This window comes from Podarcis gaigeae (assembly GCF_964106915.1).
Source record: "Podarcis gaigeae genome assembly, chromosome: 15".
In the NCBI taxonomy this organism is placed as follows: Eukaryota; Metazoa; Chordata; class Lepidosauria; order Squamata; family Lacertidae; genus Podarcis; species Podarcis gaigeae.
In genome coordinates this window covers 6,469,174-6,485,357 of record NC_139692.1, presented here as the reverse complement: position 1 = coordinate 6,485,357, position 16,184 = coordinate 6,469,174, and the positions used below count along the sequence as shown (strand labels likewise).

The 16,184-nt window shown below is 43.5% G+C and overlaps 1 long non-coding RNA gene across 1 annotated transcript in view; it reads right to left on the bottom strand.

The window, feature by feature from the left end:
• The window catches only part of LOC310832268, a 232,992-nt gene extending 217,839 nt beyond the window's left edge, over positions 1 to 15,153 (bottom strand). The window contains exon 1 of the long non-coding RNA XR_014558225.1: positions 15,101 to 15,153. This is a non-coding gene — a long non-coding RNA (uncharacterized lncRNA). The remainder of the gene's footprint in view (positions 1 to 15,100) is intronic.
• Positions 15,154 to 16,184: the final 1,031 nt, after the last annotated feature.

The window sequence follows — 16,184 nt, the reverse complement described above, 5'->3', positions numbered from 1 at the left end:
GAGGACTGTCTTGGGAAAGTAGCTGGTGTGAATATACTCTTTGTGTCTTTTCTGATGGCCTTTGCTAGTTATCTTTAACACATTGGGGAAATGGTACTGTGTACAGCTGATGGGCATGATCTAACACACCATGCAATGAGAGGCTCTGTGAAGAGACGTCCTTTATGCACACACAGAGAGGCATTATTTTTGTCAAGACAGAGCATCCCCTGGCTCATTAAAGGAGACTGAAGCCTGGGATAGACCACACTGGATAATCACATTGTGTATTTATGTTGATGTTTCTTCTCTGTCCACAGCCCAGAAATACATTTCTCTTATGCTATAACCCCTTTCAATCATTTTGTATAGCCTTCCCAACATTGTTTAGAAATGTGTCTTGAGTGTGGTATTTTCCCCAGGACTCTAACCTCTGTCTTCTGCTTTTCATGCATATCCCTTTTACATTGATGGGCTTTCAGCCAGTACAACCCAACTTCTTCAGTACAATCCACCCTATTGTTTTTGAGGGTGTGGGAAAGCAAAATTAGTAAAAATTTATAGATTTCTGTGGAAATCAAGGCAATGGAAAGAAAGCTAGATGCATTTTTTTAAAAAACTCTTGACATTTTGGAAAAGATTGCAAGGTGATATGACTAAATGGAAGATGATCTGCATTTGCCTCCATTTCTCCCCTCATAAATTTTGCATCTTTTCCTCATTCAGTAAATGTTAGATACCAGAGTCCCATTTCTGATGAGAGGAAGCTAAATAGCATTTAATTAAACTGAAGCTGGACGTCAACAGATGTTCTTGACCATGAGCAAGCATTTAAAGTGAAGAATGGTTCCACTCAAGTTTACTAAGAGAGGCAGTTAGAAGCTGAAAGCAAATTCTGCTGAGGCGATGAATCTTGCCAAAGTACAGAATGATAGCTACAACAGGTCTTCAAAAAGATGAGACTATAATTTTGGGATGAGCACAATATGAATCATGGGGGCAGGGGCAGGGTACAAAAACTAGCATGCATAGCCAGGAAAAACTGGTGGTGGGAATGTCACCTCCATCAAAGACCCTATGGCTTCAAGGGGCGTTAGTGTGGGTGGGCTTCAGCCATCCTCTTGAGTTGTTTATGGGAAAGCGGTGGTGGAAGGACACATTGGATCCCCAAGAAAGTCTAGGGTGGGGAAATGTTACCCTCCCAGCAGGAGCACTATTATCCCAAGGTCAGGGGTGTGGATCTCCCCTCCCCAACAGAGATCCTCTTCTCATGAGAGAGATAACTCTGCACTAGCTTTCATAGAGGAATAGGGGTTGGAATAGCGATCATGGATACCTAGGAAATACAGGTAGGGAAATGTCTCCCACCTAGCACAGGTTCTGTTATCTCAAGGGTTGTTGGGTGGGCTTCTGCCCCCATGGAGTTTTATGAATAGAATAGAGATCTCTGATTTGGAATAGGGGAAATATAGATCCTGGGAAAAACATACCCACCTTAATTTCTTTCCCAAATTATTGGGATTGGTGGCTCTGGGAAAATATAACGTTCTGTAGAGAGTCACAGGTTCCCCATCTCTGCTCCATATGCAAAACATGCACTCTATAGCCTCCCCCCATAAAACCCAGACCACATCTGTAACTATTTTTAACTGTAATAACACATGCTAATATTCCAATATGTATTATTTCATTAGTTCATTTAGTGCAGCCACTGTTATACTAGACTTTCACAGGTTTCAAAGTCTTTCTATTGCACTGCACCTTAAAAAAATAAAATGTTACCAGCAATGATAAAGTCAAGAATCTCTCTGTCTCTCTCTCCTTCTGTGTATGACGCAAAACACCACCTAAAATCTTGAATTTCCCTAAAAGCCGAATGCTGTGCCTGCAAGTTAAACACTGAACTCTCCAACATGAAGCTCCTGAGTAAACATGATGGATCAACTGACAGAATCCTGCTTTCTGACCCATTCTTAGACTGGAAATATTTAGCTGTGTGGGGTTTTTTTATGTTAAAAAAATACTAACAATGCAGTTTTGCTCTTTCTGTTGACAGAAGAGATTGAGTTATTTCCCCACCAAACCGATTTTGTTGACAGGATGGATTTAGGTTGTTGACAGAACACATTCTGTCAGCATGGTGGACTCGGGCTGTGATGAAACATGTCTTATTGGCAGGATAAATTGAAATCGGGGGGGGGGGGGGACAAAATGCAAACAGCCTAATCCATTCTGCTGATAAAACACATTTATCATCGGGGTTCATCCGCATGACAAAACATTTTTTTTGCTTCAAACTGAGAATAACTTTTTCTTTCTTTCTTTCTTTCTTTCTTTCTTTCTTTCTTTCTTTCTCTCTCTCTCAAAGAAATTGTTACCATCCATCTGTCTCTGAAGACAATGGAAGAGTTTGCCTTTGTGGGTAAAGTCAAACCACTGGAGAGTTACAGTGTCTGCTGTGGCTGTAGAAACTGATACAGGAGAGACATGCTTTATTGCAGGAGGGGAAGATAAAGGTTTGTCTGGTTTCCCTGCTACAGTTGTGTTTTGTTTATTTTTTTTAAGCAATGCTAGTGATGGGTGAATGAGACAGAATGAGTGGTGGGGACTATACACTAAATAACTGGTTCAAGAAAGTGATGTTTATTGCTGTCTTGTGGAAACTGGCATGTGATACAGTGGTACCTTGGTTCTCGAATTTAATCCATTCTGGGAGTTCATTTAACTCCCGAAACGGTTCAAAAACCAAGGTGCTGATTGGCTGCAGGAGCTTCCTACACTCAATCAGAAGCCACATTGGACGTTTGGCTTCTGAAAAACATTTGCAAGCTGAAACACTCACTTCTGGATTTATCAATGTCATTTAAATTCTTTTAAGTTGCCTTGAATTTCAGTATGGGAAAAGGCAGGAAATAATGAAACAACAACAACAACACAACACCACCACACCAAAGTCACTTGGGTGACAATCTCATTCAAAATATTTTTTTATTAGGTGACATGTATAAACAGGCAAGATCTTTTCCTTTTCCCCTATTTCATTCATTGTACAATTCTTGTTGCGTTTTTATACCCCATTTATTTTTATAACGGTTTCCATTTCATTCACTCATGATTTCTTATTTGAAAGAAGAAGAGAACCTTGCCTGAAATCCTTAAGAGGCGCTGCCAGTTAGTGCAGACAATGCTCAGTGGTCTGACTCGGTAGAAGGCAACTTCCTACGTTCCTCTGCAACAGGATCTCACCATCTCATAGGGAGCATCCCTATCAATCAAATAATAATAGAATAAATCTCCCTTAAAAGAACAATAGTGTCTCAAATGACCAGATAAAAGAAGGACAATTCATAGCAGGCAATTCTTCTCACTATTCGGCCACAGCACCTTGTTATTAAAATGTTAGTTACAGTGAGAGCGTATTCCAAAGACTGATGGAGCTACAGCTTTTTGTGAACTTTCTGTTGACTTTCATTGATGCTGTTGTAAGCTGAACTGGCTATGTGATGATGATCTTTTTGTGTGTGATCAACAACTGCACTGTTTGCAGAAGGGGAAAATTGCTCAGCTCAGCTCCATAGGTTGAGAGGCCTTTAGCTTGTGGTTTTCAGCTCCTGCCGCTGCAGAAGCAGTTCCCAACTAAAGACCTGAGGAGAGGTAGGAGCAAGCACAAATTCAGTCTCCTAGCTATTTCCCATCCAATTCCAGCCCTCCTTACTAATGTACTATAGCGTCACCTCTCTGTACTTGTGCATAACAGTACAAGATCTAATAACATCAGCCATATCATTAAGGGCTCATTCCTCTCATGTTTGCTCACCATCACTGTCAGCATCAATTTATCCTGGGCAAACAGATTAGCCCCTGTATAAGAGAATGAATGGGCATAAATCAGCATGTTAACTCTTTCTCAGTATTCTACCTCTTGCATAGAGGGTGAAGCATTCTTTAACAAGCATTTCTCATCATGTAAAGGGAGAGATCAATGAGGGGTCTGGCCTCTGCATTACACCCCCTTGCCTGCAGGCATTAGGGCTAAAGGTTTGCAGCTCAGAGACTGCTGTGTTCCTGCAGGTTCCCCATGTGATTCAGTTGTTGTTGTTTAGTCGTTTAGTCGTGTCCGACTCTTCGTGACCCCATGGACCAGAGAACGCCAGGCACCTCTGTCCTCCACTGCCTCCCGCAGTTTGGTCAAACTCATGCTGGTAACCTCGAAAACACTATCCAACCATCTCGTCCTCTGCCGTCCCCTTCTCCTTGTGCCCTCCATCTTTCCCAGCATCAGGGTCTTCTCCAGGGAGTCTTCTCTTCTCATGAGGTGGCCAAAGTACTGGAGCCTCAGCTTCACAATCTGTCCTTCCAGTGAGCACTCAGGGTTGATTTCCTTCAGTATGGAGAGGTTTGATCTTCTTGCAGTCCATGGGACTCTCAAGAGTCTCCTCCAGCACCATAATTCAAAAGCATCAATTCTTCGGTGATCAGCCTTCTTTATGGTCCAGCTCTCACTTCCATACATCACTACTGGGAAAACCATAGCTTTAACTATACGAACCTTTGTTGGCAAGGTGATGTCTCTACTTCTCAAGATGCTGTCTAGGCCTGTCATTGCCCTTCTCCCAAGAAGCAGGCGTCTTTTAATTTCGTGGCTGCTGTCACCATCTGCAGTGATCATTGAGCCCAAGAAAGTAAAATCTCTCACTACCTCCATTTCTTCCCCTTCTATTTGCCAGGAGGTGATGGGACCAGTGGCCATGATCTTCGTTTTTTTGATGTTGAGCTTCAGACCATATTTTGCGCTCTCCTCTTTCACCCTCATTAAAAGGTTCTTTAATTCCTCCTCACTTTCTGCCATCAATGTTGTGTCATCTGCATATCTGAGGTTGTTGATATTTCTTCTGGCAATCTTAATTCCGGCTAGGGATTCATCCAGCCCAGCCTTTCGCATGATGAATTCTGCATATAAGTTAAATAAGCAGGGAGACAAAATACAGCCTTGTCGTACTCCTTTCCCAATTTTGAACCAATCAGTTGTTCCATATCCAGTTCTAACTGTAGCTTCTTGTCCCACATAGAGATTTCTCAGGAGACAGATGAGGTGATCTGGCACTCAGAGATTTGAATCACAAGAGGGTTACATGAGGAGTTGGAAGACCACAACAGCACTCTCTTCTCCTGCAGTTTCCAGCAACTGGTGTTCAGAAACACACTGCCCTCAGCAGGGTTTATATTTTAGGAAAAGGCTCAAAGGCTAATTAAATATGGACATTTCAAGATTGGAATGAATTAACACATTCAGGAGTATTTGTCAGGGTTTAACTTGAGGCCTTTCAGATGGTTCTCTCATTCCAAAACTGTTGGTTTTTATTTGGCCCTGCAGCACTTCTTTAGTATCCAGGCTTTGAAGTGCCAGCATGTACTGAGATGGTGTATTTTATTCGCATCACAGCCTTTCAGCTGCATTTTCACACACCTGCCACTGTCGGATTCACCTCTCATGAAGGTAGTCTATAGCTAACCAGAAGAGGACACCTAGGAGGTATCTTCTGTGGCCACAGCTGGGATGTGTCACACTAGTTGAATCTGGCCTGAAATCTCTCATAGAATCATAGAATTGTAGAGTTTGAAGGTACCCCAAAGGTCATCAAGTCCACCCCCTGCAATGCAGGGATCTCAACTAGATCATACCTCTTGCATAGAGGGTGAAGCAGATGGCCATCCAACCTCTCCTTAAAAACCTCCAAAGAAGGAGTGTCCACCACCTCTCATGGGAGTCAGTTCTGCTGTTGAATAGCTCTTACTGGCAGAAAGTTCATCCTGATATTTAGTTGGAATCTTACTTTCTTGTAATCTGCAAAACTACAGTATCATGGCGAACTTCGTCAAAACAATATTAAAAAATTCCTTCCAGTAGCACCTTATATCTTGTTATTGGTATAAGCTTTCATGTGCATGCACACTTCTTCAGGTACGGCAGACCAACACGGCTACCTACCTGTAACTTTGTCAAAACCCTTACTGAAATCAAGATACACTATGTCCACAGCATTCCCCTGATCCATCAAGCTTATAACTCTATCGAAAAAAGAAATTGGGCTGCCTGCACTGATTGGGCTGCCTGCAGTCTGATGCCTCACTCCCTTATAACCCCAGATCACTCCAGGAAGCCCTACCTGACCTGGGGCTAGTCAAGACTGCCTCCACCTGACATGAGAAAAGCCTGGATCCCTGCCCCTGCAAATCAGCCCAATTTGGTTTGGACTTCCGATGAATTTGGTGCACAGTCCCAATGTATATGTTAATGTGCAGCCCTAATATACAATGTTAAGCACCTTTAAACATACTGGGTTAACCTATGTTCTGTCTTGGCCTTTCTGCAATGATTCCGTGCCCCATTATAGCACCACACCACAACCTTTCTTGGCTTGGTTTACTACTTCAGTGAGAACCAGGCCTATGTCTTTTCTTGCTTCTAAAGCAGGGGAAAATACAAGCCAGAATATACAAGCAAGAAAATACTAGTCTCTCTCTCTCTCTCTCTCTCTCTCTCAGCTGATGTAACGGTAGAGTAACTTCATTTCTCCCCAGCCGCAAACTCTCAAAGTGCTATATTTATTCCTCACTCTCTTCGGCTTTGAAGCATAGAAAGGGAAAGATCAGGTCACACAATTTTTCCTCCCAAACTGCTGATGTAGATAACATTTTGATGATATTGTCATTTAAAGTAATTGGAAATGGAATCCCTTTCCACTCGGTCAACTGAGTCAGGCAGCCTGTGTGCCAGGGAACATAAGAAATCAATATGTGAATACTGTAAGGCAAAATTATGATGCTCCTTTGCTATCCTTCCCCCCCACCCCCACCCCACTGCTTCAGACTGGGGCCTTTCTTGAGCAGTTGGAAATGGTGTGTGTGTATGGGGGGGAGTTGACTTTATTACACAGGAACAAGACCTGTATATCTCTACAGGAGCACTATTTTCCTTCAATGAACATCATATTTTTTAAAAAATATCATTTCAACATTGTGCTTTGAAAGAATGAGTTCTTTTCCTCAAAGAAGTCCTGCTGGCATCTCAGGAGAGCTGCTCTGGACTTTACTGATACATGAATGTTGCTTGTATAGATTTTTAAAGCACAACACAAAGCCTCCATTTTGAATGTCACAAGGGTCTCGGTCTTAAAAAGGAAGAAGGATCACATCTGAATTAAATGTACAACCCCACCCTCCCTTCCACCAAGTTCTTTTTTTCCAATCCCGAGGAGATATCTTCAAGGATAGGCAAGGATTGGTAAGGATTCTGAGGTGAGGAAACATGCCCCAGATGGAAATCATTTGTTCATTGATGGTTTGACAGAATTTAGATAGCTATCCCATAAAGGCATTCTCTTTGAGGATCAGAGAAACAGACAGACATTAAAATATAGTATGAAACAATAAAAACAGCTCCAAACTTTGGGGTGGGGGGCGGGGAGCCTAAAACACAATCCATAACTCACTTTAAAGCTGAGTAGACCAAGGATTTTTTAGAGATAAAAATACGACTGCCCCAGTCTTTTAATATTGTTCTCCTGCTTCTGAATTCATTGAGTTGAAAAGTGGCTTAATTTAATAATGGGAGTGACTCTTACGGAGTGATAATTCTTGCTTGGTGTTGGAAGGGTTTTTTTTAATGCCTCATCCACTGCAGTCCAGGGACCCATGGCATTCAGTTAGGCATGTATCCTCCAAGAGTTGCCTGAAATTACTTTTCCCAGATGTCTCTGAATGCATTTCCCAGAGCCAGTTCCACTAGGTAGACTCACTTTACAATTGCCTCTTGGTTGTGTAAGCATCAGTTTTTGAGCAGGACATGTTGGATATGTGTGGTCCTCCATATGTTTGTTGGCCTGAAACTCCCTTCATCACTGACCAGCCCTGCTGGTTGAAGCAGGTGGGAGATGGATGCCAACTCCATAAATGCAACTCTCCCCCCCCCCGCAAAAACTCCAAGAAATGTAGCTTCATAGTGTTGTACCTCCATTTTCCCTAATCCCCACACATCACCAGACCCCCATTTTTGGTTCCCCCTGTTGTGGAGGCAAAATAGGAGTGAGCCTTTTTCGCTCAGCACTACATCAGAAGAATTAAATGGGGAAAAACAAATTCACAGAATAGAAGTGGCAAAAGGAACTTTGGAGGTCATTGAATCCAGGATATACAACACAGGATACAACTGTAGCAATCCTCTGCATTCTTCTTACTATTGAACAGCACTTGCTATTAGGAAATTACTTCTAATATTTAGCTGGAATCTGCAATTTCCACCCTCTGCTCATGCAGTACCATATTTGGCACAACATTGCTTCAGGCATTTGACCCAGCCTTTCTTTTAGCTTCTCTTCTCTTCTACTTCTTTCGTACCCCCACCCTTTCCCTCACGGTGGACAAACTTTCCACCATGCCTTGATTCATTTTTGTAAGCTTCCCTGGGGTCAGACAGTTGCTTTGCATGCTAGAATCAAAGCACAGATGTTCAGTTAATCATACCTGCCTTGTTGTGTTAGGATGCTGATTGGCAGTGCATTTTGTAGACTTTGTGTATTCTCTCTCTCTCTCTGTGTGTGTGTTCATGCTCAGTTGGGCTCTTTCATTTCCATCCAGTTGATCAGGAGCCTGGGACCAAAGAACAGGTATACACCAGTGGGGCAGTGCCCACCATCTTTAACTTTGCATTGCTTGAGCCATTTTCTCCTCTTCTCTATTCTCTGCATTTCAGAAACAGTATGTTTTAATATTTAGAAATAATATGACTGGGTGTGGAGAGGGATAGCTGATGAGAAAATGTTAGCCTGCCCATCAATACAGAGAATTGCCATTCAAGAAAAGATGACTCTCGTGTTGGAATTAGGCTCCCCTAACCCACAAATTACCTACAACAGGTTGAGTTTGGTTATAGGCCTGATTAATTACACATGGACAGGACTGGCTTAGGGGCTGCCAAGTCTCGGCTCATTTGTATTCCACGGTGTGTTTCTCATGATGAAATGGAGCAAAACAGAAACAAGAGAAGGGAAAGAGATAATGAGCGACCCAGCAACCTTTCGAAGGCCTCAGTCCCAGGGGCTCCTACATCTTCTCTCAGTAACTATGCAATTAACTCATGTCATTGCTGTACACATGAGCTGGTCCATTCCCTTGTAGGAACCTAACAGAAAATGAAAATGTTACAGTAGGTTTTCTTGTCTGTTTCATGGTTGCAGAGAATCCAGTTACTTTTGCTGAATGACAAATACTAATTTAGAATGGGTTGGCCACGCTGTAAACAGCTCCTGAACAATTCGCAGAAAATAAGTAGAAATGTGAAGAAATTTCTAGGGCATGTGCACACCGGAGAAGCCAATAGGTTGGTCCTTGTTCATTCTACTTCAGCTGTCAGTCATATTTTAGGAATGAGAGACAATATTTACCAGGAATGAGGAAACGCTAACCCAAGGTCAAACACATCCCTCCAGTCCTCTCTTTTTGGCTCTCAGGTCACACTCTGAAGCAGCCTTGCTTATCACCCTGAATGATTTTTTTTGGGCCAAGCTGGGGTCCAAAAAGTCTGAATTGCCATAGGCTCTCCATCCCTGTTCCAGAGAAAGATGGGTGTTTGCCCTAGAACAGGTCTATAAAACAGGAAAATCTAATAATGTTCTGCTGAATGCTCTTAGGAGCTCCCACATGATTAGGAACCCAGGCACATGGAGGCTTCTAAATACATTCAGTGTCCCAAATGTCCCAAGTTGTGCAAGTATGGGACTTGAACATGGATTGCCCATTGAATGCATCCAGATCACTTCAGTTGCTGTGTTTTCTCTTCATGGTTCCATATTGGGACTGAATCTATTCTTCTTGAAAGTTTAATATGAAAAGATGTCATGTATGGAATCTCCATGCAATATTTAGCACATTATGTTTAACAAGGGTGATTCGTTTCTATTTGAAAATTCATGGGATAGCATGGAACAGCATGCATGAAAAGGTCACCTAATATTGTTGTGAATAACTTGCAAATGAAATTATTTATGAATCCCTTTGATACTCGTTTACAAAGGAATCTGTTGAGCATAAGTGTTGATAAGGGTCTTCATACAAAGCACCCCTTTAGTTTATACATGGAGACCTTGCTTCAGTGTCTTCACTTAAAAGAAAACACACACTCAGTAGATTATTATTCAGTTTTCTATATGGCTTCTGCCTTTGTTTATTCATCTATTTCTCCAGAAGTTTGTTCTGTCCTAAATTCCAGTTCTCTCCCCCTTTCTAAATGAAAATACCTGGAGATGCCAGGAAATTCTAACAAACAAATAGACAAAAAACCATGCAATATTAAAATGGATTGGGTAATTTGTTAGTTTTAGGGCTGTTATATTCCTCCAACCTAAGGCCCTGACCCGACCTAGGAATACCTGACCTGAACCCATCTCTTATTCAAATTGGGGGTGGTGTCAATGTTTAACTTGGTTCGGAGGAGGATGCATATCCTTTTCCTCTCCTCCTGACTGCACCATAGAGAGCAGAAGGGTTGAATCCTGCTGGATGCTGTTTCACAAACGTGTGTCCTGTAGGAAACATTGGTTTGGCCTGCCATCTTGATTCGAAATGAAGCATAGACCAAAACACTTTCATACCAAATTGGACATCAATATCTTCAGAGGTGCCCAAATTGATGCAATTTGGAACTATCATGCCAGATCAGACAATGATATCTTCAGAGATGTCTAAAACAGTACAGTTTGGAACTGTCACACCAAAATGGGATGCATAACACCAAATTGGGCAATGATCTATCAAACAACTTTCCAAAATAGTCTACTGTATATTTTGGAAAGTTGTTTGATAGATCATGTCTGGAAAGTCCGTCTGCTGCTGGGAGTCTCTAGGCCCCGAAGCCTGGCCTGGACTTCTTTCTATGTCCCCTGCCCCCTTGCTGAATGGCCACCCGGCCAGTGCTTGCTCACTCCTAACTTGATGTGCTCCCTGGATGATGAGTGGGTACGGAGAGAGGAGGCAGACAAGGAGTGACCCCAGTGAGGCCCAGCTGGGTGCTTCTCTTTGCAGGTGTCGGTGGGGATTTCCCCACCAAGGGCTACATTGGCAGTTGGGCTTCCCCCGCATGGGTGGGCAGGCAGTAGAGTACAACCCTGCTTGGCTCTTGTGGGGGTCATGTCGGCGATGAGGACTGGGCTGGTGCAGCAGGCTCTGTTCACCCTCTACGCCCCTGCCCCCAGCCAGCGTGCACACACCCATGTGTGCTCTGGGCACTGGCAAACCACACTACACTGCTGCCCTTTTGTACAGGTCCCCATTTTGTAGATACAAAACCACAGGGTTGGTTAGACCTGCAGGCATAATCCAAACCAACCCCTCCATCCTAAAACAATACTACTGTGGATTTCTCAGGAGAATACCTTGCTTTATGGAATCTGTAAGACTTGCTATGAATGGCTTCTCAAGTAAAACCATTGAATTAGATTGGACTTACTCCTAAGTACATTTGTCCAGCATTGTGGAGTTTGTGGGTTCACCCAGGTCTTGAAAGAAAAGAGAAAAGAAGAGGGACAATCAATAGGTGAAAGCTGATATACCATTGTGCAGGACTGGATTGCAAGTTTTTAAGGACAATGGGAAAACGAAGACCTTCAAATGCTATTTCAGCAAGACCTGGTGTCAGACTCATTGTAATTTACTTGAGATGAATGGTAGTTTGAGAGCTGGAACAAAGTTGTTACAGGCTGATATACTGATGACCAATGTACTCTACCATGCTCGCCATCTGTTACACTCAAGGGGAGATCCTGTCTGGTGATAGATGGCCAAGTATTGGCCATAGCAATTGGAAAGCCCCAAGGATCCACTATATTTGGTGACCTTGATAATGTGAGATCGCAACAGTAGGGATAAGGGGGTAATCCATCAGGAAGATGGGGTCTTTGACAGCTACAATGAGGGTTCTATCAAGGCAGATAGCAGCCAAGAGCATACTAAAAGGCATTCGTTTAATGAAAAGTGTGTTCCTTGGTTTTGCCTGCTAGAGCAGGAGCTAGGAAATTCAAAGGGGCTAGTGGAGCTGAGTGTTCTTTTTTGCTAGCTAGTTAATCTAACAGCATGGTCTAGCTCAATGGCAAGCTCAATACATTTTTGGTGTGCCAAAGCAGCTGCATTTTATGGTCCCACAGGATCTCTTGCAATGTTGCAGAGTATGCTGGGAAGCAGCTCTGAGATCAGGCCCTGCTGATCTCCACCCATATCAAGCTACCTGTGCATTTGGACCACTGTCTGGAGTCCTGCAGTGTGTTCCTCTCCCATCTGAACTGGAGTGGCTGGGCAACAGAGACAATGCCTTTTTTAAACCCACAGTACCTTAATTATGGAGTGCCCTCCCACCCTTGCCTCTTGCCTTTTGGCACATGACTAATAAGTAAGCATTTTCCTTCAATGGTTGTATAAAAGAAGAAAAATCCAGGAGGCGTAGCTTGCAACATGGAAAATGACCACCCTTAGCCTCATCACTTCTGAAGAAGTGTTATAGTGGGACAGAAGAAAATCGTATGCTCAGCTTAGAGTGAGCAGATGCAAAAGAGCACATGGCATCTGCACCTTTAACTGTTGTGTCATGCATGCTACACAGGTTGAAATTCCTTCTACACAACTGTTAGGGTTCAAGAGTTCTGTCCTCATTTGCCCTGGGGAAGAGTGAGGTTGTGTTCATGTCCTTCTGGTGGAAGCTAATGCTATCCTAGGCTGCATCAACAGAAGTCTAGTGTCCAGATCAAGGGAAGTAATAGTACCACTCTATTCTGCCTTGGTCAGATCACACCTTGAGTACTGTGTCCAGTTGTGGGCACCACAGTTTAAGAAGGATATTGATATCACCAAGAAGATGAAGAATTTGGAAACCAAACCAGGAATGGTTGAGGGAGTTGGGTATATTTAGCCTGGAGAAGAGAACACTGAGAGGTGATGTGAGAGCCATCTTTGAATATATCAAGGGCTGTCACAAGCTTGTTTTCTGTTTCTCTAGAGGGTAGGACTCAAGACAATGGAGTCAAACTACAAAAAAGGAGAGTCCAACTAAAGATTCAGAAGAACTTCCTGGCAGTAAGAGCTGCTTAACAGCGGAATGGACTGCTTCAGAAGTTGGTGGATTCTGATTCACTGGAAGTTGTGTGGCCATCTGAAAGGGATTCTTTAGCTATGATTTCTGCATTGCAGGGGGTTGAACTAGGTGATCCTTGGTGTCCCTTGGCAGTCCATCCTTACAATTCTAAGATTCCATGACTTCCCACAGACATCTGGAGGGGGCTTGGCTCCATGGGCCCTTAAATTGATCCCAAAGGCTCTTCTTCTGGATCTGACCACCATATCCCTGAGTGGGTGGAGTATGAGTCTACGCCTCCTTCTAAATGGCTAATGGCTTTGTGCCTTGAGTGAAAAGAAATTAGAAGGGTCATAGTCATGTGTTTCTGGGTAGGAGATTCTCTGTTTAAATAACAACACAAAATATCAGCCACCTTTTGTGACTGCCTCACCTTACGAGCTCCAAATTAATCACTGCCAATACAAAGCAGAATAAAACATGTGGCCACTGAAAATGAGGCAGATATGTAACATTTTCATTTAGATGCAGAGGCTGGAGGGAGCCCTGCACAGTACAGTGAAACAAATAATTCTTCAAGAAGGCTTTAATTTTACAGCTGTCATTTTCCCCTGTCTTACTAGACCTGACCTTTCGTCAGGATTTGTTAATGACTTCTGGTAATTCAGTTTCCTAACAAAAATTCATTATTTAGCTTTGAAAGAAACCCCTTAATCTGTGTGTCTCATTCTCTGTGGGATGTGCTTGAAGATCGGATTCTTATTGTACACATTGAAACAAAGTCTGCCATTGTTCATAATATTTAATTAGACATCCTGTAGCTATGTATTATATAATCTCTGGTCATTGGACACCACACCACCTTTGCATTCGTTCCATGAGAACAGCCTTCCATATTCCGATGTTGAACGACTACTCTCATAAACCCCAGCCTGCATAGTCAAGACTCAAAGATGATGGGAGTTACAGTCCAAAATATTTGGAGAGCCCCAGGTTGGGGTAGGTGTACCAGAGCAATGTATGAGTTATACAACTCCTTTATTCCCTTATTCCATAACACCACATTGGCAAGCATTTCTCATTTCTCATAGCTTTTAAATGCTGGAGTAGCATACCACTACTCTGTTCTGAGGCCAAATATTGAGGTGAATCCGGGTGATTTTACCCCTCCCCAAGCTGAATCAAGATGTCAGCAACAACACCCTTGTCCCTGAGTCAGATCAAAGCCCCCATACAGTCTCATGTCACTGTCATTCTGTCTGGGGTTGTTTCTTTCGTTTTTCTGTTTAGCACACTCTACTTTTCTGTGTGAGGGTCGCGGGTGATGCTGTGGTCTAAACTACTGAGCCTTGGGCTTGCCGATCGGAAGGTCGGCAGTTCGAATCCCCACGACAGGGTGAGCTCCCATTATTCGGTCCCAGTTCCTGCCAGCCTAGCAGTTCAAAAGCACGTCAAAGTGCAAGTGCAGTCATACTTTGGGTTATGAACGCTGCGGGTTGCACGTTTTTGGGTTGTGGACCGTGCTGAACCTGGAAGTACCGGAACGGGTTCATCTCACACGTGTGCGCAGACGCGGCGTTTGAGGCTATGAACGCTGCGGGTTGTGAATGTGCCTCCTGCACGGATCACATTCGCAACCGGAGGTATGACTGTAGATAAACAGGTACTGCTCCAGTGGGAAGGTAAACGGCGTTTCCGTGCACAGCTCTGGTTCACCAGAGGCAGCTTAGTTATGCTGGCCATATGACCCGGAAGCTGTCTGCGGACAAACGGCGGCTCCCTTGGCCAGTAAAGCGAGATGAGCGCTGCAACCCCAGAGTCATCCGCAAGTGGACTTAACAGTCAGGGGTCCTTTACCTTTTACTTTACTTTTCTGTCTACAGTGGTACCTCGGGTTAAGTACTTAATTCGTTCCGGAGGTCCATTCTTAACCTGAAACTGTTCTTAGCCTGAAGACCACTTTGGGTAATGGGACCTCCCGCTGCCGCAACACCGCTGGAGCACGATTTCTGTTCTCATCCTGAAGCAAAGTTCTTAACCCGAGGTACTATTTCTGGGTTAGCGGAGTCTGTAACCTGAAGCGTCTGTAACCTGAAGCATATGTAACCTGAGGTACCACTGTACTATGTCTACTATGACCCTAACTTTGTATGTGTTCCTCAGTCTCTTCCACAGGCTTTGCAAGAAGTAAGGCTGTCTAAATCCAGTACTGAAGAGTACTGAAGAGCTCCGGGTGACTTCGTTGTTAATGCAGAGCAGTGGAGGAATTGATTCCACTCTGGGAATTCTAGTTTCATGAGAGGAAGAGGGGCCTCTTGGCAACTCCCAGCATCATTAGCAAACCACACTTCCCACCATTCCTGGGGGAAAGCCATGATTCTTTAAACTGATATGATACTGCATTAAATGCATAGTGCACATAGGCCCCTTCTTCATACAAACCATTGGGTTGTTTGTTTTACCTCACCACTAAGTTATGATGCTTCCCCTAAGACATAGTCCTTCAACCAGTGGTTTGGGACCCACGTGGGTCGCAGCAAAGCTGTTGCTGCCATGTTGGACTCCAGTACAGGCTGACCATGAGGTGTATGGGCTAGAGGCACTCATTTTACCAGTTTCCATGAGCACTGCAAAGTGGCAGGAGAAACGCAATGAGAAAGAGACTTCTGGCCAACCGTATACCCTACCTTCCTATAGCTTGCAGTGAGGAAGCTGTCCATCAAACAGAGACACTTTCTTCACTTGCTAGTCTGTTCCTATAGCTTTCCAGACTTCTGCAATGGATGTTTGCTGCAGACTAGAATTCAGAAGTGTCTGCTGTGGTAGTTAGAATGAAGAAGTGTCTTCTGTGCTTCAGAAGAGAAATGGCAAAAATCTCCTCCTCTCACTAAAATCTGCCTCACCAAACACAAGCACACAGAGAGCTCAGAATAGCATTCTTCCCTTGTAGCTCACCAGAACACAAGCCAGAAATCAAATTTGTGAGAGGATATCCAGTGAATGCAATCATCATTCACTGTGGACTCAAAGCTGCCTGGAATTAAGTTATGAGTTCCAGAAACAATTCTTTGAGCACGCTTGTGACACA